The sequence below is a fragment of the Callospermophilus lateralis genome, chromosome 10, assembly GCF_048772815.1.
Source record: "Callospermophilus lateralis isolate mCalLat2 chromosome 10, mCalLat2.hap1, whole genome shotgun sequence".
Classification (NCBI taxonomy): Eukaryota; Metazoa; Chordata; class Mammalia; order Rodentia; family Sciuridae; genus Callospermophilus; species Callospermophilus lateralis.
The window spans coordinates 106,953,819-106,979,234 of NC_135314.1; positions in this window are offsets into that span (position 1 = coordinate 106,953,819).

Sequence of the window (25,416 nt, forward strand, 5' to 3'; positions counted from 1 at the left end):
AGCATGGGAAGGAAATGGAGGTCTTACCAGAGAAGCCTGCAAAAGTTCCTGTTTGCTTTTCTCAGAATCACAACCACCAAGTGTGACAATGACAGGGTCCACCAGCATTCTCTGCAAGGGAGAGCTGCCAGCCCCCTGTCGGCTGGAGGGCATGTGGGCCAGCTTGACAAAGGCCCGGCTTTGCCCTAATTCTCAACAGGAAACGCTGATGTCATCTGTTTGTTTAATTCTAGAAAACCTTTCCCTGAAGTCTGTTTTTGCTCTGCCAAAGCAGGAAGGGCTGTCTGGAGGGAGAGATCTGAGGCTGAGTGTGAAAGGCAGAGAGCGCTCACTGCAGGGCGGGGACTCTCAGCGAGAACTGCAAGGGACATTTCGGGGGGTGAGCGAGAGCACCTGGAAATCTGTCAAGATGGCCTAGACATGCCAAGGGGTCCCAGGGAGCTCCCGTCAGCTCCAGTCTACCTTGGCACAGTCTGTGTTTAGCCAACAGAGTTTTCAGCAGGCCATAGGAGGCAGGGGACTGCCCAGGGAGGAGGTCAGCCCCTCCGGCCAAGCTGCTTCCTGGTGATTGTAGATTGGTGTGAATGATGCCTTCGAGTCCTTCTTCAGGGTTTCTAAAATTAGAATATGAGGCTTACCGTGGCTGCCCGAATATGTGCACTGTGCATTTAAAAATTATTTATATGCTAACTTGGACGTACACATGTGAAGATTCTATGGGGCAATCTCAGCTGCATGAGGACAGGCCCGACACCCTGGTTCACTCCCCACCTCACTGGCAGATGCATGTCCCACCTCCTCTATTGACCTTCACACCACACAGGCACTTTGCCTGGTACAGAGGCTGCTTCTCAGGCTTCTTACCTCTTAGGTGAATTCATTCAGTTTCATGGTTTAGGAGTAGACAAGCTCTGATTTCCAAATCCATGGCTGCAACCCTTGAGTTTCAGATTGATGTAGTGAACTGCTTACTCAACCCCTTCACTTTCTATGTATGATCTTTCCAAGATCCAAAAGATACCTCATGCTTTACCTGCTCAGAGAGGTCGGGAGTGCAACTTTGATGAGATAGAGGATCTTGTTTCTCTAAAAGTTCTGGGTCTATTGTAAACACTAAATAGTTACTGAATTAACAAATGATATGTTGACTTCCACTTGAGTTTTTTCCCTTACATAGGAAACTGAACTGCCGTGTGTCCAGCTGCCCAAGCTAGAAAACAGGAAGTCTTCCTTGACTCTTCCTCGTCCTCACCTCCTCTGACAAATCTGTTGTTAGGTGCTTTTAATTCTGTAGGAGAAACTGTTTAATAATCCATTCCTTCCTGTTGACACTCTTACCATCTACTGTATGTATTACTATATGCATTCTGTCGTATGTTAATGTGTATTCTTGTCTTTTCTAAAAAAGATGTTATAATTTCTGTTGTGGACTAAATTGTGTTCTTCCCAAAATTCCTATGGTGCACCTCTGAATGGGACTGTATTTGGAGGCAGAGCTGCCGCAGCCCGGCTGGCTGGGCAAAATATCCGGGGGGTGACGAATGACTTGTGTACATCGATGCAGCAGGAATGAGAGCCCTTTATTGTAGGATCTGAGCGATATTTATACATTTTACACAGCTTATCTAATTAGCATAAAATAGATACAGCAGTCAACCAATAAGGAATCTCCACACTTAATAGCTCGCTTTTGTTACTTTACAAACCACTCCCTCTGGCATTTTGCCAGGCGCCATGCAGACTTGTTTACAGACTCTAATATTTCTCTGGCAAAATAACAGGTGCCAATCTGACTTGTTTACAGACCTTAACATTTCCCCCTTTTGTTTAATTTAAATAACGACCATAGTGTTTTTTACAGAAACACCATAAATAACCTGCTAGAAACAGAAAGGGAGGATACAGAATGTTACAATTCCAAGCTAATTGATGGCTCCATGCAAGAAGCCCTTGGAAAAATTATACCAGCAATGACACCCTTAGCAAAGATACCGAGTTACAATTTGTTGTAGATTACAGTTTGTTATCTCAGTCCAGGTAAAGCAGTGTCTCAATAAATTAACTCACAGTCCAGGTAAATGACAGTCCAGGCAAGTTCTGCAGGCAGCTAGCTTAAGTTGTAGCAGCAGAAACAGCAACAGCTCCGAAATCTCGTTGGGTTCTCAGCCGAAGTTTCCTCTGGTTCTCAGCAACACTGTAAATTCTTTCACCTTTGTTTTCACCGGCACTGGGATGAAGGCAGGAACTCCGGATGGCTAAAGAAAATCCTGTAGCATTTCACTAAGAAAACAACCTTTTGAACAATTTAGTACATTATTTCAAGGGTTTTTTTTTACATTTGAAATAAGCCTTAATAGTACTCATTACTCATCAGCCTCCAGGTGTGGGAGACCCATTGTAGTTACTGGCCTTGGAAATGATCAAACTTCAGGGAAGCCAGTAGCGTCTTCTGCCAGCTGTAGCATCCTGGGCAGCCCCAGATGGCCCTGGGGAGAGTCCCAGACTCAAACTGCTTCTGGGCACAGGGAGCAAAAGCCTGCGAGACTGTGCCTCCAGGTCAGGTCTAGATTTGGGCTTGCAGTGGCGATCTGCTCTCCCAGGCAGGGGGGCGGGGAAGAGCCGGCAACTGCCGCTTGGAAAATTCTTGCTGGCCATGATCAGCTTGGGTAGGTGGCAGCCGCCTTGTCCTTTCACGCACCCTCCGGTATCGAAAAGTATTCAGTAATAGCCTTTTGCTGCAACTTTTTTCCTGATAATCCTTCTTCTTCTGAACTTTCTTTTTCTTTCTGACTAGAGTTTCTGGGCTTTTATCAACACATGCCCTAACTATTCTTGGTTCCACTGGGGTGCCTTTTTCCCTTATCAATTTACTTCTCACCCCTTCCATATTTTCATCACAAAGACAATACAACATTTCAAGACAAAACAAGACACAAACATACTGCATCAATCTTCTCCATTTTCTCAAAATGGCCATTTTTCCTCTCGCCCTATCTGCCTAGGGACGAGCAGATTGCTCCCGTCCTATCTATGGACGGGCAGCTTTTTTCGTCACTTACCCCCGAGTGTCCCGGGGCTCCCCGTACGGGCCACCATCTGCCGCAGCCCAGCTGGCTGGGCAAAATATCCGGGGGTGACGAATGACTTGTGTACATTGATGCAGCAGGAATGAGAGCCCTTTATTGTAGGATCTGAGTGATATTTATACATTTTACACAGCTTATCTAATTAGCATAAAATAGATACAGTAGTCAACCAATAAGGAATCTCCATACTTAATGGCTCGCTTTTGTTACTTTACAAACCACTCCCTCTGGCATTTTGCCAGGCGCCATGCAGACTTGTTTACAGACTCTAATATTTCTCTGGCAAAATAACAGGTGCCAATCTGACTTGTTTACAGACCTTAACAAGAGCCTTTAAAGAAAGAATTAAATTAAAATGAGACCACTTGCATGTGGGACCTAATCCAATCCGACAGGTATCCTTCTAAGAAAGAGGAAATTTAGACACAGAGACATAAGATTGTGGGCTCTGTGAAGACTGATGGTGTGAGGAGACAAGGAGGCAATGGCCACGTGCAAGCCAAGGAGAAGGGCCTCAGGAGAAGCCAGACCTGTTCCCTCTGATTTTGAACTTCCAGCCTCTAGAATGGTGACAAAGTAAATTTCTGTTGTTTTAAGCTGAACAGCCTGTGGTATTTTGTCATAGCAGGTATAGAAAATGAGCATGCTTTTCCCCCAAAACTGTCATCCAGTCTTCCCTCTCAAGATGTCATTCTGTCATATCTACCTACTATATATTTATGTCATTTTTCTGCCTCCATTCATCCACGTGAGGTGGCTCACAAACAATAAAGACAGAAAAAAAAATGAGTTTAAATAATGTGCAGACACTTGCAGGTGACCCGGGGCATGGTTTCTCATGGTGCCATCTGGCCTCTGATCCCAGCTGTGACGCCTAGACACCGTCATGGCCGCTGATGAGGTGCAACTTGAGTACTGCACATGCTTTAGCCTCCTTGAGCTCTGGCAGGCAGAGGGCCCTGGCCCTGCAGTCAGAGCTCTTCATGGTCAGCATCTCCCCCGCCTGCCTTCCCATCTGCAGCCCGAGAAAGAGAGAGAAGTGAAACCCAGAAGTTCAGAGAGGCAGAGGACAGGCACAGGCAGGGGACCCTGGGCTCCTGGGTCCCCCCGTGCTGGCTACAGTGAACAGCACTGCCCACGGGTGCTGGGCACTGCTGTGAGCACTTCTCACTCCACTCTGCTGACCCTTGGGAACCACGGAGAGAGCAGTTTGCTCAAAGTGATGCAGACTCCACCCTTGCAGCCTGGCAGTGCCCGCTGCCTGCTGTCATCTCTCCCGGCCCGTGGATTTGTTTAATGGACCAGACTTTTATTATGATACGCTGATTGCCTCCTACTGACAGTATAGTAAAGTTAAAGTGCCCAATAGCGAGCTCAATGCCACGTTTCCATTTACCAACCTTCTCTTGGGTCTCATGGGCAGCCTTCTACATGTTCCTTCATGATGGCCTGCTGGGGTTTGGACATGGTGTGTCTGTGCCCAGACACCCGTGGCTGGAGGCCTGGCCCTCATGTGGAGGTGCTGGGGGCATGGAACTTGTAAGAGGCGGAGACTGCTGCAGGATACTTGATCCTGGGGTGCTGCCTTGGGGAGGACTTGGTGAAGTTCTTTCATGGTATCCCAGATAGTTCCCGTGAGAGTGAGTTGTCACAAAAGAGCAAGTCTGGCCCCTGCCCTCTGTCTGGCTTCCTGTCTTGCCATGTCATCTCTGCCTCTGTCGTGCACACCCATGGTGACACAACCCACTGTGATGAGTCATGGTCAGGGCCATGCTGACTGAACTTGCCACCTCCAAACTGTGAGCTAAGTGTATCTCTTTCCTTTATAAAACACCCAGCCTCAGACATTTTTGTCACAGTAACAGAAAATGGGCTAATACTCTGATCAAATCATGGTGACATTGCTTACTCAGTTTTTTAAAAACTGTCATCTTGTTCAATTCACAGTAAAAACCTAAATTAAATGATATTTTTCATGATATAAACAACTTTAAGAGGATTGCCTCATCTTGTTTTAGTGTACATTCAGCACAGGGCCTCATACACTGGACTGCATAACACATCACTGATGAATGGGAGAATCATGTCAGGAGTCAGAACACAATGGAATTCCTCATTGATTGTCATGGTGACAATCAATGTCAAGAGTGGACAGAGCTATGCCAGGAAGGAAAAACAGCCACTTCCAAATGGGCTGCCTTAGGGACAGCCCTAGGAGAGCCCAGGAGAGCTGTGTTCTGTCTGGAAGAATGAAGCTCTAATGTCTTGGGGCCTTAGTACTGGCTGAGCTGCTAGATTCTGGAAGACCAGGGATTTCTTTGATTGCATTTCCATCTTCTTTTACTTCATTTTTGTTTTTCCAGATGGTGCTTGTAATGTAATGTCCTTAGAGACAAATGGGGTGCTCTGTTCAAGGTTGGGCTGGAAACGCAGGGCCTTGGTTTCCTTGAAAATCAGACACAGAATTGCTGGCACCCTAACTTTCTGATCATTTTAATTTTACCATCAGGATATAGGCTTACCAATATTGGGATGTGCAGGGTTCACTTCAGTTTTCTATACTAAAAAGTTTTATAGATTTATCGATTAGTAGAAAGAAACCACAATTATACAGGTACAGAGAAAAGTAGTGAGAAGAAACGTTATTTCTTGGAAGAGGAAAAATTTTATCAGCACTTCTAATTGACGAGACCCCATATCTCCAGCTTTATTACTACTTTTTTCCTTTGACTTTGTGATTCTTGGGTTAATTCCACAAAAGAGTAGAAGGCTTGAGTACTGAGTAGAAGTGATACAATTTGGTGAATTTTGAATAACTTCCCCCTCCTTGTCTTAGAAGAAACAGGGGTGTCTAGTCTCCTCCCCATTCAAGCATCATTACAGAAGGTGGGCATGGGAATCGTAAGTTCTTACAGCACAGGTCCCTAACAGGTGGGAATATGTGCCTACTGTGTTTCAGTTGGTAAATGCATACACTCGCTCACCAGTTATCTCACCAAAGCAGATATATCTCCTGTAACCATCACAAATACCTGAAGGCTATAGTATTGGGACTCCCAGATAGTGCATCATTGAGAATACTGATTTTCTGAATGTTAAAATGCTTAAAATTGTGCTTTGCTAAAGTTCTCACAAGAATTTAAGCAAAACAATAAATACCCAATGGAATTGCAGAGACCTAGGAGTTTTTGCTTGGGAGACTGTGACTGTGATTCCTAGAAACCCAAGGGCTCTCCCTATCAGCCCAGCTGCATTCCCACAAGTGCCGGTGGCTCCAGAGCCTGGCTCAGTGGACTCAGCCTCCCAGAAGGGTCTGACTGTGAGCTCTGCAGCCACCTGTGCAGACCACTTCTGCAGCTGCCTGGGTTTCATGGCTGCCATTTCAGAGAAACAGGGAGCAATCAGGAATCCAGGCAAATGTCACAGCAGAGAGACCTCACGGGGGGAACGGGGGCATACCTGTGGGGTGGTTGAAAGGCGGCTGGGAACACTCATCCAGAGTGAGGAACTAGATGTGTGTGTGCACAGGGAGGGAACTGACCACCCATGGCAGAGGCAGACTCTCTGTGCTGTGGAAACCAGGGAGTTGGTGACATACATGGCTATTTACATTTGTCAAAACTCATCTAATGTATTTAAATCAAATTATGACTCAATAAAGTGATAAAAATTGATAAAAATGAGGGTCTGAGCGGGGGTGGGGGGCTGGCCTTGGAGGCAAAATCCTTAGGCAGCACGAGGAGGAAAGCCCTGGTCACACGGCTCCTGAGCCCCGTGGGCCTCTGTGCCTCCACCCCCAGCCTAGGTGTTGGGTCCTGGGGACCCACAGCTCCTGGGCCGAGCTCGCTATCCCCCACCCAACCCCCAGCTTCTCCTCATGTTGCTGTCATCTCCCATCCACTTTCTAGCTTCCGTCTGTTTCCATTTATCAAGTCACCAAGCAGCCGAGGTGCCACAGACAGGCGCAGAGCCAATTCATAGATAATAAATGAAAGGTGGTAAAGGGGGGAGGAGAGCAGGCAGACCAGCTCCTATCAAGGCCTCCCTGCCGGGGACAGGTCACCTTCTTGTTGCTTCTTTTCTTTCTCCCCATTAAAACAAAACAAAACAAAACAAATTCTAAGGAGGCAACTGTATCACCGAAAGGAATTTATTCTCAACGATGAGAGCAAGACGAACAAGTGACTAGTGACAGATGAATGGATTGAGGCTGTCATCACTGAGCTAGTCACTTAGTCTGTGCCCTTCTTCACCCTGCCTATGGCCAGACTACAGCATCTTAGCCCGGTGAGCAGCACAACCTGAAGTCAGTTGGAGGAGATGCAAATCCCAGCTCTGCCACTTGCTGGCTGAGACCTTGACGTGACACGGAGCCTCACTAAACCAGGTTCCTCATCTAGGTAAGGCCATTAGTATCACCTATCCTAGTAGACCATGATGATTGCCTGGGACAGCAAGTAAACTTGACATTTGTCAATTCCTTCATCTTTCCCTTTCCTGACCCCAGCCACTCCCCATCCTCATGCAGACATTTGGGCAATTAGAGTTGGCAGGAATTCTGAGAGACTATTGTAGCCACTGAAGTGGCGGGTGGTGTGGACAGAGTGGGTCGGAGTCAAGTGAGGGGTAAAAAGATAGCAGTCTACTCAGGGCTCTGATGGTGCGAAACATGTGGCAGAAAATGAATGCACATGTCCTCTGCCACAGTACCCACCTTCGGTCTATTATAAGACAGCAGTTAACTACCCCTTCATGGAAATGGGTGAGCACCCATTTTACTCCCTGCACTTAATAGGCACACAAATACCTGCTATATGAGGAATGTTAAAGTCACAAGTAGGACCCACTTTGAGTAGGACCAGAAGAAATGGAGGAAACTCTTTTACAATCACTTTGGACACAAAACTCCTCTGCTCTGAGAACACTAAGTTTTCTGCTAACTTGTCTGTGAGAAAGGCAAAGAAGGAAGATTTTTAATGCCAAGAACCTTTCCAAATATCCAGCTCTATGAAATGGAACTTTCCCTTACAAAAAAAAAAAATTGCAAATATATGTAAAATCATAGAGAAAATAAAACCAGACCACTCAGACATAGGCGATGTTAAGATGTCAGTTCTTTTTCCACCTAGCCTGTATTCAAGCAGGGCAAGAGCACATGCCTATGACATTTGGGAAGTGGAAGTCTTGCTGTAGATGGATTTCTGGGTTCTAATTCTGACTACAATGTCTGAATATTGTATCCCTATAGTTCTTCATAAATGTCGAACTGTTGCATTCCCTATAAAATGTGTCTAATACACATCAAGGGATGAGTTCGCAGTGTTGCCACAGGAGAGTCCTGGGTGATGCCAGCTGTGACCACTGGCTCAGGAAGGAAGCCTCTGTCTCCACAATGTCGCTATGCAGTAGCACTCCGGGGTGAGAGGACCTCACATGGGGCTGGGTAGACACAGAGCCCACTAGCGATGGGGTGGAGACACACCAGAGGGCCGCACTTCAGAGGAAGCGATAACTTATAAGGAAAAAACGGACTGGGAAGGCAGAAGTCAATACTCGGGGTTCTGCGGGCTGGTCTAAGGTGTTCTCGGCACTGGGAGTTCCCAACTAGTGCAAAGCTCCCTGAGATGGACCTTTGCCGTGGTGCTGGGCAGTGTTCACCAAGAGCTTCCTGCGCCTGTGGCGGTTCTGTGTTGTTTCCATCTATTAGTTCATTTAATCCTCGCAAGAATTCCATAGATCATCTCTGTTCTTATCCTGTCATCCCATTTTACAGACGGCAGAAGGAGGCACAGAGAAGCCCCACTCACTGACCTGGGGCCGAAAACCATAAGGGTTTAAACACAGCAGTTCTGGGCCAGAATACGTATTAGTCATTGTGTGTGTGTCCCCCCACTGGTGTTTCCCTAACCTGTTTAAACATTTCCTGTGTCCCCTCCTAGCCATGTCCTATTGTCCTTTATTCACAAAAAAATAGAGAAGAACTGCATTAGTCGTAGCTAATTTCCTCACCTCCCTGTCTATCCCAGCCCATGGGAAGTGACTTTTCTTCTCACAATTCCGTGGACATAGTTTTCTCTAAGATCACCACTGGCCGTCCAGTGGCCATAGTGATGTTTCAGACACTGTCCTACTGGACCTCCTTGTAGGTGTTCACGCTATTTATTGTTCTTTGGTTCATACGCCACTGAGAATCCTTCTCTCTTGTTGTGTTTTTATGATATCTATTTAACCAAGTGCTTAATGGCTTCTGCTTAGAACCCTTAGACTTTCATCCCCATCACCCTGAGTTTCTCTTTCTGCACATTTTGGAAGTTTTTAATCCATCGTCTTTATGATCATTCTCTTGTACTTTCCAGAACTGGGTGTAAGTGGACTCAGACTTGGATACATTTCCCTGTCGGCAGACTGTCCTCGCAATGGCGTGACATGTGAGAAGCTCAACCAACCACCTTCCTCAATACTTGCTTGTCCTTCTGTGGACGCTCTAACCCCCTAACTGGGGTCTTGGCATTACCCTTGTTTTCTTGTCCCCAGATGGCATTGGTCTTGAGGACCTCCTTATTTTATTTTCTAAAGACTCCCTGAGTTCTGCATAAGTGAGGACACCTTGGATTCCAAGTGACTGACCTGAAACCCAATTTCAATTTCCCTTTGCAAACAGGAAACTATCTAGATGGGTATCACCCTGAATTGAAGAAACACAATTTGGGAATAGGAAATAAATGCCACCAGGTTCTTCTAGATTCCTCGCTCCCCTTCTTATACCACCGCACACATACCTCTGCTTCTCTCCCGGTGGTTGTGGCCCTCCAGATCCACAGCCTCCTACAGGGAAGGGGCCCCTGCTCCGCTGACTCCACCTGGGATGAGCTCTAGTGGCCCACGTGTCCAGTCCCTGCTATTTGGTGAAGCAAAGGAGGAGAGGGAGGGGAGCCAGAAGAGTCATCCTGCTTCTGTAGTGGCCCCTGCTAGAACCACACTGAAGGTCTGGAGGTGGGCAGGGATCTAATTCCAAATGGAAAAGCTGGTTTTATAAGAAGACTCAGAAAAAGAAACTACAGACAATAGGTATTAAAATCCACTACAGATGTATTCCTTCTCTCCACCCCTGTTTCACTTCTGTTCTGCCAAATTCATTAGAGCCTCTGTTCTCATCGGCCTGTCTCCAAGTTATTTCCTTTCCACTTCATTGTCAACACAGGGGCTTGATTTTATGTAAGTAAAATAAACAAACTGCATGTGTGTGTGCGTGTGTGTGTCTGTGTCAGTGTGTGTCTGTGTGTGTCTGTCCTGTGTGTGTCTGTGTGTGTCTGTGTGAGTATCTGTGTTTGTGTCTCTGTGTGTGTCTTGTGTGTGTCTCTATGTGTCTGTGTGAATGTGTGTCTCTGTGTGTGCATGTGAGTCTGTGTGTGTGTCTGCTTGTGTGTGTCTCTGTGTGTCTGTGTGTGTGCATGTGTGTGTGTCTGTGTGTGTGTGTGTGGCCATCACTTGTTGACATAAGGCTCTTAGCAGGGTCCTATTCACCTCCATGGTAGAGGCCCTATTTCTTGGCATGGCCTCCATGACTCCGAGCCCCATGCCTGGCAATGCAGTCTGAGGTGTCTTCTTTGTGAGTCCTGCAGGTTGTCTTCTAGTAATATTAGCAGGTTTTGTTTCTGCTGCACAGGGAGCTTTTCCTGTATTTCTGCTCCTCTGATTAGATTGCCCTTCCTGACTGGTCTACCTGATTCCCAGCTCATCTGCTTACCTACCCCTGGGCATTCAAATTCAGTTCCTAAACAAACCCCACAGGCCACCTCTCTAGGGTTGGACCTCTTCCGTAATAGTGCCTATTTGTATCTTTGCTAAAAGTGACCATTATCACCACACTCTGCACCAGAACACACAGTTCCCAAGAGCAGAGCCTTCATGTTAAATCACCTTGGCATCCTCTGCGTTAAAACACTGTTGAGTGGTAGATGTTCTGGAAATACTAGAGAAGTAAACTTCAGAATGAAAATACCACAGACTCAATCAATCTACTGGTCATTATTTATGAGATCTCTGGCAGGATTCTATTCTATCACATGTTTAAGTCACATATTTGACCTATTTGAGCCCATGATGTTTTTTTTTCTTTTTTGTTTTATTGTACCAGGGCTTGAACCCAGGGGTGCTTAACCTCTAAGCCACATCCCTAGACTTTTTAAAAAATCTTTTATTTAGGGTCAGCATCTCACAAAGTTGCTTTGGACATCACTAAGTTGCCAAGGGTGGCTTTGAACTTGTGATTCTCCTGCCTCAGCCCTCTGAGCTGCTGGGATTACAGGCCTGCCCCACCATGCATAGCTCCATGATGCTTCTTAATTACACCCATTATATTTTACATTCAATTGAAATTTCTATTATTGAATAATCTGTTTTGAAGATTGGCTGACCCGATCATTCAAATTCTTTTAAATAAGTAAAAGATCATAAAATCATAAGTCAGTCTACATTTTCCAATGGAAAATATTTTGGCCCAAATGGAATTTTTCATTGAGTCTAGAACTCACACCATCCTAGAATTATTCCATAATTAATGTCATCACTTACACAATATTATATTTGTAAAGAGTGTTGGAGTTTAGATCAGATCTCTCATAAACCAGAATTCTTTTGAAATAGTTCCTTCATCATCTCATACTGATGAAGCTTGTCTTGTGGCTTCTTTTCACTGAGTAAACTACTACCCCCTTTCTTTTTCAGGGCAGATCTGATTTCTCTTCCTCCTCTTCATGGAGGACCTCTGGGTGTCCTGACTGCTCCATGTGCCACTCGGCAGTTCCTGGCTGGGCCCTCTGAGAGCTCTGTGTCTCAGCCCTCTGCTCTTGAGCTGCTTTCTCCCTGGTGTTCTTGTTTAACTCTCACCATGATAGTGTTGTACCAACAGAGACCTCTCCCCGAGCTCCAAATCTTACATCCATTTACCTGCTTGATACCTTTGAGGGCTTTCAGCGGCCACCTTGTCCTCGATGACCTCAGAGTATACTTTAGCTTTCTTTCCCAGCGTCCTCCTCCTTGATAGTGAAGACACCATCACACCCAGGTGCACAGCCCAAGCCCTGGGGGTCTGTCTCCCCTCTTCCCTGCCTCTCGAGGTCCTGTCAATCACCAGACGGCATTGGCTTTGCCCACCTGGCACTGTGTAGTCCCTCTCATCTCCGCCATCATCTCTGCACTGCCTGATTCCCTGGTGAGAAGTTCCCAGCTTCCACCTCTGGCCTTCTCCAAATCTATTATTCACAGTGTGGTACCCAGTGATCTTTTAAAAACATTGATCTGATAGCATTACTCCATTCTTACACTCTAAATGATTTCCCATTACTTTTAGGACAAGATCCAAAATATTTAAAAGGGTCTACAAAGACTTGTTTTCCTTTTCCAAACTGCCGTCATTTCCTTTCTAGATCTATCTCTATGCATCAGTCATGAAAACTTCTGTTTCTCAAAGAATGCTGTTTCCTGCCTCAGAGCCTTTGCACACATTTGAATTGCATTTCTATCTATATTAAAACAGGAATAAAATGTCCACTTGATTAGAAAAATCAGGAGTATAAAAACCTATAAAATGAAACCTGAAAAGCTTTCTTCTCACTGCTACCCCATCACTCTCATCAAAAGCATCCAATACCTTCTGCCTCTTGCACATATTCCTAAATTGTGTGTGTGTGTGCATGCCTGTGTATATGTGGATGTAGTAGGGAAGGCATCTTTGGGGGAGCATGAGGGATGAGTTTACTCTATCTCTACTCAGTAGTATAGGGACAATTCTGGATTTAAATCTCACCTCCATCTGCACCACAAAGTAGGCATATAACCTAGGATAAGCTGCTTACCTACACTACTCTTTGGCTCAGTCTCCTGTGTGTAAAACGGAACATCAACAGGCTCTGTTTCAAAGGTGGTTGTGAATATTAAATGACTGCACACACAGGATAACATGCAGGGACCCACAGGAAGCTGGACCTTATTTTTGGCAATATATTCCAAACTTAGAAAGCAAGTTTATGAGATGAGTACCCGTTTATAAATAGATAAATCTCCCAGTTCCACTATGAGATGGTCTGAAGCCTGAATCCCATCTGTCACCCAGTTTCTAAAGGTTGTCCCACTGGAGGGTGACATTCTAAGTTAGCTAACTAACTAGGGGTGCCTAAGACCTGGGCATTTCTTTTTTCCTAGGGTGCACTTACTTTAGCAAATGTCTGGCTATTTTTTAAAAGCGCGTTACAGAACACGTTCCCAGTGCTGTCTTGGGCTGTCTCTTCAAACACCAGGCTTCCTCTACATTTGGGGATCCCTGAGTCTGAGAATCGTCTCAGGACTGGTTCTGAGAAACTGGCAGATTTATTGTTGGGGCTCCAGTGGGTGCTCTGCTCACAGATGAGTTCCACAGCCCCAAAGGGTCCTGACGGTCCTGGGAATCCTATGATCAATTAGCTATCACTAACTGATCTGTCACACCAACCTGAGAATCACTGAGGCTCTGCCATGGTGGCTCCGTCCCTTTGTGTCCTACTGAGGTCCGTTCATGTCTCCTGTGGTGTTTCCCACTATCTCCTCCAATCTGTAAAGACCACCATGTCACACTTGTAAAGCAGTGTGGTGCTTTCTTCACCAGGGTATTAATCACAGAGAGGGAAGTTTCTGTCACTTAAAGAACCGTAGGAAGTGAGAAGTGCAGAGGCAGTGTGCCCAGGTGGCACCGGTCACCTGTGATCCAGGACTATAATCACTATGCTAGTGATTTCTCTCATATCAGTCTCACTTGATGTGGGTCACTGCTAAATACAGTTTTCAGTCCACGGAACACTGCTGGTTATAGATCTGTGGACAATCTAATGATGATGGTATGAAGTATAAAAATATGCTTCTTAGATAACCTCACTACATGGCCTTAAAGCAAAGAAGGAAAACTCCACCACAGACTGGAGAGCAAAGGCCACTGCTGTTGACAGCATTCTCTGGCCGATTTGGGAACCCTGGGATTCTGGTCAGCTACGTCTCATTTCGATTTCTGGGAACACATTCTTCTACAAAGAATATCTTAATTTTCTACTGGAGTTGTGAATTCATTCTTGGTTATTCCATGTGATCATTTAGTTATCTATTACTTCCATCGTGCATCCTGCAGACCTGGAATCCTTTTCTTAATCTAGTTGACTTTCAGAGATCAACTCCCATCTGATCCAATCCTAGTTTTCCCAAGTTACATGAAAGCTGTTGTCCACACATTTTGTAGACAGCTATTTGTAGATCAGTGAAAGGCCTTAGTTTTATACAGAAAAAATTGGCCCTGTATACTCTCTTAATCATGGATTTTCCTTTCATTATAGTTTTACATTTGTTATTCTTTGCATGGAAAAATATTTTATGTGACTTTTTTGTTATCCACCTTACTGATTTGTCTAGTTTTCTGGTTCTGGGTGCTATTAGAGTATGCAATTTTGTATCTACTAGCGTCAGTAATTTTCCCCTCCACTTCAGTGTTTATGTCTCACTTCTTCTCATATGTTTGCTTTTGCTAAATTACACCAAAAGAACGTACATAATGGAGGTATTAGAGGGCATCGTCCTCTTGTTTGGGCGGTTAATGGCGGTGCCTCTATGAGAGGTTCACCATTAAGCTTATTATTGCTAACTTTTGGGTTGAGAGAGGTATGTATGCAATAATAAGCATTATTATTTAAAGCATATCATTTTTCTTCTATCAAAGATGTTTATAAAATCCTTATTTTGAATATTGTCAAATTAGGTTTTGGGACCAGTTTAAGCATTACATATTTTCCCTGTTAGCATGATGTTGCTTAACAGAATTTCTGGAGTATCACAATTATATCACAGTATTTTCAGATATTTTAATTATCTCACTCTTCTTAATCCTACCGTGTCTTTTTTGATTGTCATGCCAATTGAAGAAAACATACCTGGGTCTGAGAATTCATGTTAAGATTTGTAACTACACTGGGAATCAAATTTCTGAAGACTGGTATCTCTTCTACAGTTTGTCTTTTCCAATAACTATTCCTTGGTTTCACATTGGTAGGAAGTTCAGATTCCAGGACAACTCACTGTGGGTCCTTACTAAGCAACTTGCAATGAAGTGTGGCTGAAAGCATTTTAAGTACATGTACAAAGACCCCTGGAAATTAGGATAGGAGACTACAAAGCAGTTCAAGATTCACTAAATGTCTGCTAGGTTCCGGGCCCATTGTCAAAAGCAGAAATGATCCCTATGCCACAGTCTGGGCCTTCAAGGAAGCGCAGATTTGGTGACAGAGGAACAGAAGAATAGGTAACACCATAGTGCCATGTATAAGGACACATAGAGACATGCCTCCTTCCAGGAGAGATCCTGGAGGACATGACGTGCTGTTGAGTTTACAAAGATGTGAAGGAACTATGTTCCTGGTTTGGAACAATTGATAAAAATTCAAAAGTAGGAGAAATTTGATATCAAATTCTAGAAAATTCTTTTAAATATAACTGATACTTATTGTTTTTCTCAACTTCAAATTTTTGGAAGAACAAAATTTAATGTGTTTGAGGTGCCTGATAATAAAGTGCACAGATAATTAGCTCTTTGCCTCCAGAGGGTGATATCATCCAGTGAATTGGTAGAAGCAGAACATCACAGGGTGGTTAGAGCAGCTCCAGGTAGCTTTTATAGTATAAAATCCTAATTAATGCATTTTTATGCAAATTTTAGAAATAGGGTTCTCTTGATTCTGGAAAAGAACATAATTTATAATCAGAATTTTTAACAATATACTATCTGCTATTAGAACATACTATTTAGATAAAAGTTCAGAGACATTAAATGAATTTCCTCGAGTGCTACATTTCAAGGAGAAAGACTCACATGGGAATATCACCATCCTTGAAAGCTCCCAGTCTTTTCTAAGGGGTAGTGCTAATGGTGCTCGTGGTGTTGGGGAGCGTCAATATTGCTGGTCAAGAACAACATAGGTGAGAACTCCGAGAATTGTTTTCAGAGACATAAGTTTGAAGTCATGTCTAACTTTTTGACTTCAAATACCATCAGTAATTTTATTGCATACTGTATGTACCCTTACAACTTGATCTGAAATTACTTTTTGATGTTTAAAAAAATGAAATTTACTCTTTTAGATTGAATTTTAACTCTTCTGAGGCTATGTATAAAAATATGTTGTAGACTTTGAAGGCAGCTCAAAAATAGTGACAATGACAGCATTATTGAATAAGTACTTAGCCTCCCGGGATGATAATTCTGAAAAGGAAAACCTCAATTGGACGCGGTGGTGGTAAAAACTATCACTTGTGCTGTATATCCATTTTCCTTTCTTACGTATGGCAGAAGCCCTAGTTTTGTGTGGATTCTTGACCACATGAAAGGAAGGCTGTGTTTATCTCCCTCCCTCCAAGCAAGCTGAGGTCACATCACTTGGTTTGGCCACTGGATATGAGCAGAATTACTACCAGGCAGCCTGGAATCTTCCTTGACAGACATCAGTATGCATGCTACCTTCCTGTCCCCCTTTCCTTTCTATGGCATGGAAGGCAACCCAATCACTACAGGGAAAGTAGCTATTCTGACTCATGAGGGGGCCGTGGGATGGGAGGTCATATAAGTAGCTGAGTGTCAAGGTAGAATTCACACACCTGGAAATCGATGGGATAAAGCCCTTTGGAAGTCCTAGACTGCTTAACTCCAGGCTTGTATATAGGAGAGAAACAAGCCTCTCTCTCTTATAATACACTATTCTTTGGGATCCCAGCGACTCAAAGGGAATGTCATCATATATGATATATATAAATAAGTTCTCCCACGTTCATTCGAGATATCATTTTGTTTCCTATAGACAATGTTTAGTTTTTGTATAATAGAAAAAAACAGAAATATGTTTTGTAATTTAATAATCTGTTGTGCTTTATAATCACCCTAGTGTTTTATTGTTTAAATATTAATTTTCAAAGAATCTTTCTGACTGTGGAGGGTTGTAGGAGGACGCTGGGTTGGCCAGGGCTGCGGCCAGTGGTGAGAAGAAGCTGCGTGACAGATAACCCTGGTACGGAGGTAGGAGTGGGCAGGAGACCCCTGGGCCCTTCCTAAAAACCCAGCACCACCGGTCAGTCCTCACCTATGAATTCTACACTAAGGCTGTGTCAGTGCTGACTGTGCTCTAGGCACCACTTTAGGGACTGACCAAGGTATGACATTAAAGCAGATCAGTCCCCATTGTCCTGGAATCTTATGTCAGCAGTGGACACAGATGATTGACAAGGGACCAAACACATCTATACCCTGTGAGAAGTGGGGAGTGTCATGCAGGAATCTGAGGCAAGATTAAGTGGAGAGCAGAACCCTGTATGTGAAGGGCAGAAGGGACCATCACAGATCTTCTTCAGTCAGGGACAAGGCCAGTGCTTAACCCCTGCATACTCTGTCCCCCTGCTCCTATGGGTGCCAGCTCCTGCAGTGACCCTGGTGAACAGGCACCAACATGCCAGCACCTGAAGCATCACAACCTGGACTCTCCTAAGTAAGGCCTTGGATTCTAGAATGAGAAAGGTGAGGTTTCCCATTTTTGACCTGTTTCAGGTTACAGTTGGGCCTCCTTTTCTGCAGATTCAACAAACCACAGATGAAAAAATATTCAGAAAAAAACTGCATGTGTACTGAACCAGGTACAGTTTTTTTTTTTCTTGTCAAGAAATATAGTGTAAGAACTATTTAATTAGCATTTGCATTGCATTAGATATCACAAGTAATCAAGAGATGATTAAAGGGTGCAAGAGGATTGTGTAGGTTGTATGTCAAGTTCGTGCCATTTTACTTCAGGGACTTGAGCATCCATGGGTTTGGTGTGGGAGTCTTACAAGTCACCCCCAGGGGCTCTGAGAGTGACTGTACTTTTGAGATCAAGCAAACTTCTTGACAATGATCTCATCGGTTTACAAGATCCCAATCTGTATTCAACTTTCACTTTTCACACCATACCCCAGAGAGGATGTATTTACTTGTCACCACTAATTGATCTAGAGAAATAAATTTTAAAACTTCTCTTAACATTGGGAAAGAAATCTTGTGAGGAGACCTGGGATTTAAGGTGGGAGAAAGCCAGGGGACGTGTCTGCTAGGCATACCTGTTGCTCTGCCTGGGTGCCGCTGGGCAGGGCACCAAGCTCTTTCTGGATTGTGAGATGAGATAAAGTGGACCATCTTAGGGTCATGTGGGATCCTCCTGTGAAAGCACAGTAGGACCCTAGATGCAGACAGTTATTGAAATGTGAATTCACAGTTCTCCTAAGAGCCAGGAGCAGCACATTGGGAGAACTTGTGATTCTTGGAGGCTCTTATGGGGACTGTGTGGGCCCATGTGGGCAGCCCTGGGGGCAGTATCAGGGCACGTCTGTGTGTTTAGACTTGTTTCCCTGATTTACAGCATCCTCACTCTCTGCCAAGAAAGGCACACTAAAAACGTACTATGAATAATTGCAAATTAAAAGAAAACTTGCTGGGATAAACCCATCCCAGTCAATAAAAATTAAAAGAACAGAATTAGAAGGTGATGCTAAGCCAGGAAAAAAAAATTACAATATGTATGAAAAACAAGGTTAATAATTCTTTAAATAGAGGGAAATTAATTTTTAATTAATTTATTTTTTATTGGTACATTATGATTATACATTAGTGTGATCCATTCTGACATATTATATTTTCTCTATGGTCTTCTTTCTAGGAGATACCTTTTTTGAAAAAACTTTTTTTATCCTTATCTTTCATATATGAGAAAAAAAAATAAAACACTTGACTTTCAGAGAAATAGAGGGAACATTTTTAGCAAATAGTGAGGAAGAGGTAAATATCTCAAGAAAGGTAGAAAAACATCCGAATACGCAATTTAAATAAAATCTTAGCCAAAAGACATATTAGGAAATGTGCTTTCATTAAAAAAATAAGATACTGGGCTGGGGATGTGGCTCAAGTGGTAGCGTGCTCACCTGGCATGCATGCAGCCCGGGTTCGATCCTCAGCACCACATACAAACAAAGATGTTGTGTTTGCCGAAAACTAAAGAAATAAACATATTAAAAAAAATAAGATACTAATTTTTTCTTTTAGTAAAGTTTTTATAAAAATTTAAAAACAGCATATTTTTGAAACAAGGGAGAAATAAACATCTTACTGCTGATTGGTGTAGAAATTGATATATAGCTGGAGAAAATTCAATATTATGAGAAAAAGACTCAATATTATGTGCAAAAGATCAAAAAATATTGAAAGTGGAACATTGCAGACATTCATTTAACTAAAAATAATAATGATGTACAACAAAGTTTTATGTACCTGAATATCCATCAGAGTATATCCAGAATATGAAATTATAGAAACAATCTAGATAGCCAACAACAGGGGATTGATTGAATGATAGCCAACAACAGGGGATTGATTGAATGAATTAAGTCATTAATAGAAGCACCATTTAATTTTCTTATAACTGTTGTTGGTAAAAGCATGTTAATGCTAATACAACATACAGATGCTACATTCGTATGTGGGGCCAAGAAATCAGGAGACACATCCAAAAAGTGATGAGAGACTCACTACAGTGTTTTTTTCTTTGGCTTGATCAAAGAAAATCATCTGCAAGGGTAATGCACTGCCTTGTAATTACAAATAAATCCTGATGAACACAACCTATTTGTTCTAAAAGTTGTTAAAGACAGATATTTAACTAAGGTAGAAAATTCAGCTCAGATGTGCCAGAATATTATTTTGTGCCTCCCCTTCTCTTGAATCCATTTGCTCAATTGATGGCTACTGTGTTTGTTTCTGGGTCAGGGGAGCTTAAACATTTTCCAATAAGCACAGCTGAGTTCCTCCTGGTTTTAGGGGACTCATAAAAACATATTATGTAGATCCACAGGTCTGTCATCTTCTCCCCTCTCAAGGGGTCTCCCTGTCCCATCCTTCTCCAGATACAGAAGGAAGATGGTTCCTCCAGGATGGTCCAGAGACATGCTGCTTTGTTCATTGGTATCTGGTTCCTGGTCTCTGTTGTAAAATGTAGTTTTATTCTTATTTGGATATGGTGGGGCCAATAAGCTAGGAGACAAGTGCCATCGAAAAGACTCTTTGTTACTAGTCCTGAGAGAAGGGGACTGTCCTCTACACAAGTGGCCAGCGGAGAGGCATGAGGGTCTCAGGGGAAAAGCATGCAGAAGAGTCTGGATCATGCTGAAGGAAGGAGACAGGCAGGCTGAGCAAGTTTAGGGTTGGCTAGTTTGAATTAGGAAGGCAGACCATGACTACAGATCTGAATCCAGTTATCTGGCACCTGCATGGCGTGACCAGGGCAAGAGAATCGTGTCTTGAAGGTGATAGCCCTAGAGGCGTGGTTGGGATGGAGGGTTTGGACTATATTTTGGTCAGCTTTTTCATTGCTGTGACCAAAAGACCTGACAAAAACAATTTTAGAGAAGAAAAAGTTTATCTGGGTCTCACAGTTTCAGAGGTCTCAGTCCATAGAGGGCCCTGACTTCACTACTCTGTGCCCTAGGTAAGGCAGAACATCATGGTGGAAGAGGTGTGGTGGTGGAGAGTGGCTCAAGACCTGGCCACCAGGAAGCAGAGAGAGGCTAAGCTCAGCTCAAAAAATATGTACCCCTAGGTGTGCCCCCATGACCTACCTCATCCAGTCACACCTACTGCCTACATCACCCCCTTACCTCTTCCCAGTGGACTAATGCATGATTAGGTTGAAGCTCTTATAGCCCAGTCATTTCACCTCTCAGCTTTCTCGCATTGTCTTACACCTGAGCCTTTCATGTCTAAACCCAACAGATTCCTTGGTGTGCCTATGAAGGCACGCTACAGGCAAGTAGAACCTTTACCACCTCGAGAAATTGGCTAGTTTTGGAGGGGCAGATTCTCCAAGAGCCCAGATGTCAAAGCATCAGGAAGAAACCTGGCTAATCCAGGCTTCTCTCCTGTGCCTGTCCCGAATGTCACTTTCCTGCCTGATCTCCCAGAAGCTGCTGTCTCCAATGTGCATGAACCCCACCCTCAACTCACCCAGGAAACACTGACTTCTGTCAGCTCCTTGTCTGGATTTGCCTTTTCTGATCCTGGAGCCTCCTGGCATTTTGGTTCACCCTACATGGATTCCGCAGCTGTGGCGCCTTCTGCAAACTCCCACACACCTCGGAGAGGGGACCCAGACTCAGCTGCCTCTCTGCATGAACACTCAGAGCAGCCTCCATGTCTTTGCTGTAGCTCAGGGAGCATTGGAAGCAGCACTCAGCCAAACTACCAGCCTCAAGATGCCACAGTCACTTCTGCCTTGGGGACCCTCCTCGGCTGTTTCTAGGGACAAACATTTCAGTCAGTGTCTGCCTTTCCCCTCAGGTCCCACCCTTCCATTCTGGCCTCCCCACCATGGCTCCAAACACAGGAGAGCTTTTCTCCTCCTCCTCTTGGGGAAAGCAAGCTTACAGGAGGCCACGCTTCTCCTAGCTCTGCGGCTTACACAGGCAACTCTGAGACCAGAGCCATCTAGACCCAACTTTCACTAACGAAGTTCTGAAAAGAATGAGATTCAGTCTTCACTAATGATAAAACACGAGTCTAGTGCATGTTATAAGCCAAATATTTTGTTCCCAAAATCCGTGTGTGGAGACCCTAATCCCCAAATTTATGTTTTTTGGAGGTGGGGTCTTTGAGAGGCAATTAGATTTGAAGGGGGTCTTGGAGGTAGTGTCTACTAATTAAAAGAATTAGGGGAATTATAAGAAGAGATGCCATAGAATATTCTCTCTCTTCCCTCTCCCTCTCCGTCTCTCTCTCTCCAGGAATAGGCCAAGTAAGCACACATGTGGCCCTCTGTGAGTTGGAAGAGGTTCTTCACCAGAACCTGACCATTTAGACCTGGGTATTAACACATGACTTCATGACACTGTTCAGCTGCATTCAGGCCATTTCAGCAATATTTTTTATAACAAAATATTCAGTTCAAATCATATGTGATTTGTTGTTCTCAGTCCTTCTAATCAAGCAACTTTCCTCTTTCATGACTTTTGGGACCACAGTCTTCAAGATAACAGGCCAGTAATTTTAGAATGTCCTTCAGTTGGGTTTCTGAGATTTCCCTAGGATTGGATTCAGCATGAATGGTAGCCAAAACCATCAGACAAGGATGCTGCTTCTGGGTGATCCACCTGAGGGTCACATGGGTTTGATTCCAGCCTCCGCAAGCGATATTCATTTTGACCACTGGGTTATGGTGGTGTCTGCCAGTCTTCTCTACACTAAAGTCACTCATTTCCTATTGTACTGAGAGCATTCTGAGGGCGGCCCGGGGTGGGGGCGAGGGGACCTTGAAAATGCAAATATCATTTTTCTGGTACTCAAACTTTTGATGATTTCTTATTTATCTATATCTGCATGAAGCACTGGGTAGCTACACTGTTCAGTGTGTTTTAATTCATTTGAAAACCCAATTGTCACAGGTTAGGCTAGTGGAAGAACTTCAAGCTGGCTTCTTTTCCCTGCTGACACACTCCCCACATTATCTGAGTGTCTCCTTGACTTCTGGAACAATCAGGATCTGGGCCCATATTATTCTTTCCCTTCCTCGGCCCTGGAATCAGCCCTCTGTTCAAAAAGCCTCTTTGCTTTTTGTAGAAAATAGCATTTAGAATCCAAGATGTGGGGTGGAGGTTGCAGATGTGCTCACTGATATTGGAGTATTAATGCTTGAACCTGCTCAGTGGAAAGAGCCAGAAAATACATATAAAATGCACAGTTATGTGGTATATAATTATATATAGCAATGTAGCATTCTAACATATGCAACAATGTAGAATTGTAACAATTGTAGCATGTTTATGTATATTAGATATTTTGTGAATTTTTTATTATTTATTTATTTATACGTGGTGCTGAGGCCCAAACCCAGTGTCTCACACATGCTAGGCAAGCTCTCTACCACTGAGCCACAATCCCAGCCTCTATGTTGTGAATTATTAAAATATAGTTCTACATGTTTGTATTTATATGGTCATCTACTCAGTCCCTGGGAAAGTTTTCCATTCTGGTCAAACCATTCAAAATGCATGCCAGCTTTCTAATTTTCTGAACACATAGCTCCCTTATCCAAGGGCGAGTACCCTGGTTTCTATTGTTCTCACTGCGCTCTCTCTCATGAGCCACCTCTCCCAGGATCCTGCCAGGGTCCCATCTCTGCCACCCTTCCTGCTCAGGTGCTTTCCCCCTGCTGGGGCGCCCATGATCTGCCCCATGTGGCTGAGCTCCTGCCTGGACCTTGCTGTGAGCCATCTCACAGTTTTAGGACTCGAGTGTCCAAAAGGGAAGGGAAGAGAACAAGGTGGAGGAAGAGGGGTTCTGTTCCATATTCCTCAAGTCGTTACTGTGATGTGACTTATTTATTTCATGTCTTTTTTAATTGTCCGTCTCTCTCAACTAGAACATAAACTCTGAAAAACTAGTCACTTTTTCCTGTTGTTGCTCAGAAATTCTCCTACCAGGAAAGCTGATGGCCAATATCTGTTTCTCCTAAGATCCACACATGCAAGATGAAAGTAAATTAAGGCACTTGTTTTTCTTTGAATTAGTGAGATTTAAGTCTCTATGATTAAGCAGATAGTAATCAGTTTGATTTCACATTTCACTCAAACAGGCTGTTTTTGACTTGCAAAAAGCTCACACTATTATTTTTCAACTTTGGAGTTACTGCCACCACAATAAAAATGCTTATATTTCTTGGTATTTAATGATAACAATGTGCCACTTAAAAATTTAAGAGTATCTTACCTATAATATCCCCCCAAAGATTACTCAGTCATATAGATTCAGACATTGAGCCAACTGAAGATTTATTATTTTTACAATTATGATATACAATTTTTTTTCTCATCCATGAAACATACATATTGCTATTTTGACAGGATTGTAGCAAAGAAAAACTGGTGTAAATATAAATTTTTTTTTCTACCTGTCAGGGAGATGAGTCACATAATTCATTATGTGGAAGATGTTGGTTTGTTTATTTTCCCATTTGTGGTGTGTTTGCTTCCAGAGGGAAAAGCTTTTGACTTGGAGACATTGAGCATGCAGCAGCATGTCCCATGTGATATGCCAGTTGCTAAGGTAACTGCGTTTTCCTGAAAATACCAAGCTAAACAGGAGCCTGAATCATCAGTGGGCAATTTTCTGCTATTACATTCACTGAAATTTTCTTTAGCCTTCAAACAAACACAAAATGTTCAGGTAATTCTGGATCCTTTCTTTGACCCTCCTTCTCTGTTTTTTGACATTCAAAAGCACAAACACAGTACAGTCTATTAAACAAGAGACCTATAATGACTTAAGGAATTATAAAACATAAAACATCTGTTTCCACTAATTAATAATACATGATAATTTAATCTGGATTGGACAGATCTCTGAATAAGAATTTGCTAAGCAAAGAAACAGAAGAAATTGAGTTGTGGGGCACCTAAGAAGTTAAACTACTAATTTCAATTTTAAACTACTTTGCAAGCATATCGTATCTCCAGTAATCTGTGAACTTTTTTTTTTTGAAAGAGAACTTTAAAACATGAAATCTTTACTTCAGAACATCTTATTAAAAATAGTATAACATTGTGTTCCTACTGTGCATATGCATTATATTCACTTGAAAGTAATTAATATGAAAATCTATTTCCCCAGTAGTTCACATATTTCCTGATTTAGACTCTTCATTCCACCAATTAGCAATTTTTTTAAAAAATATGACTATTATTGAACAAAGCCACATAAAATTTTACAGGTTTGGTGACACTTCATGAAATTCATGTAATCACACATCAATGATTGTTTTCTTCTGGAGAAAAGCGTACTTTAAAATTCTAAATGTATTTTTCTCTTCTGGCTTTTTAAAAAATTTCCTAAATATTTTTCATCACAAAATTCAACTTCACTTTGAAACTACAGATACATATTTTCTGAATCAACTTATTTTAGGAGAGGCAATCACATTTTATAAAGGAAATATTACTTAGAAACACACTCAAAACTGATATAATGTCATAGAAAACCAATTCAGAGATTCACAGTATCTGTAGGGCCAGCCTCTGCTCCTCTCTGCAGTGAGCCCAGGGACTACCTGGCAAAAATCATCATTTTTCTTCAATGCACTGAAGTTTATGATAATGTCTATATTTTAGGGTTCCAAGAAAGTCAATCGAACAAATTCTACAAGGAAATCAACATAGTGCTTAACTTATAATGTATGGACTGCTATTATTTCTGTTTTCATTA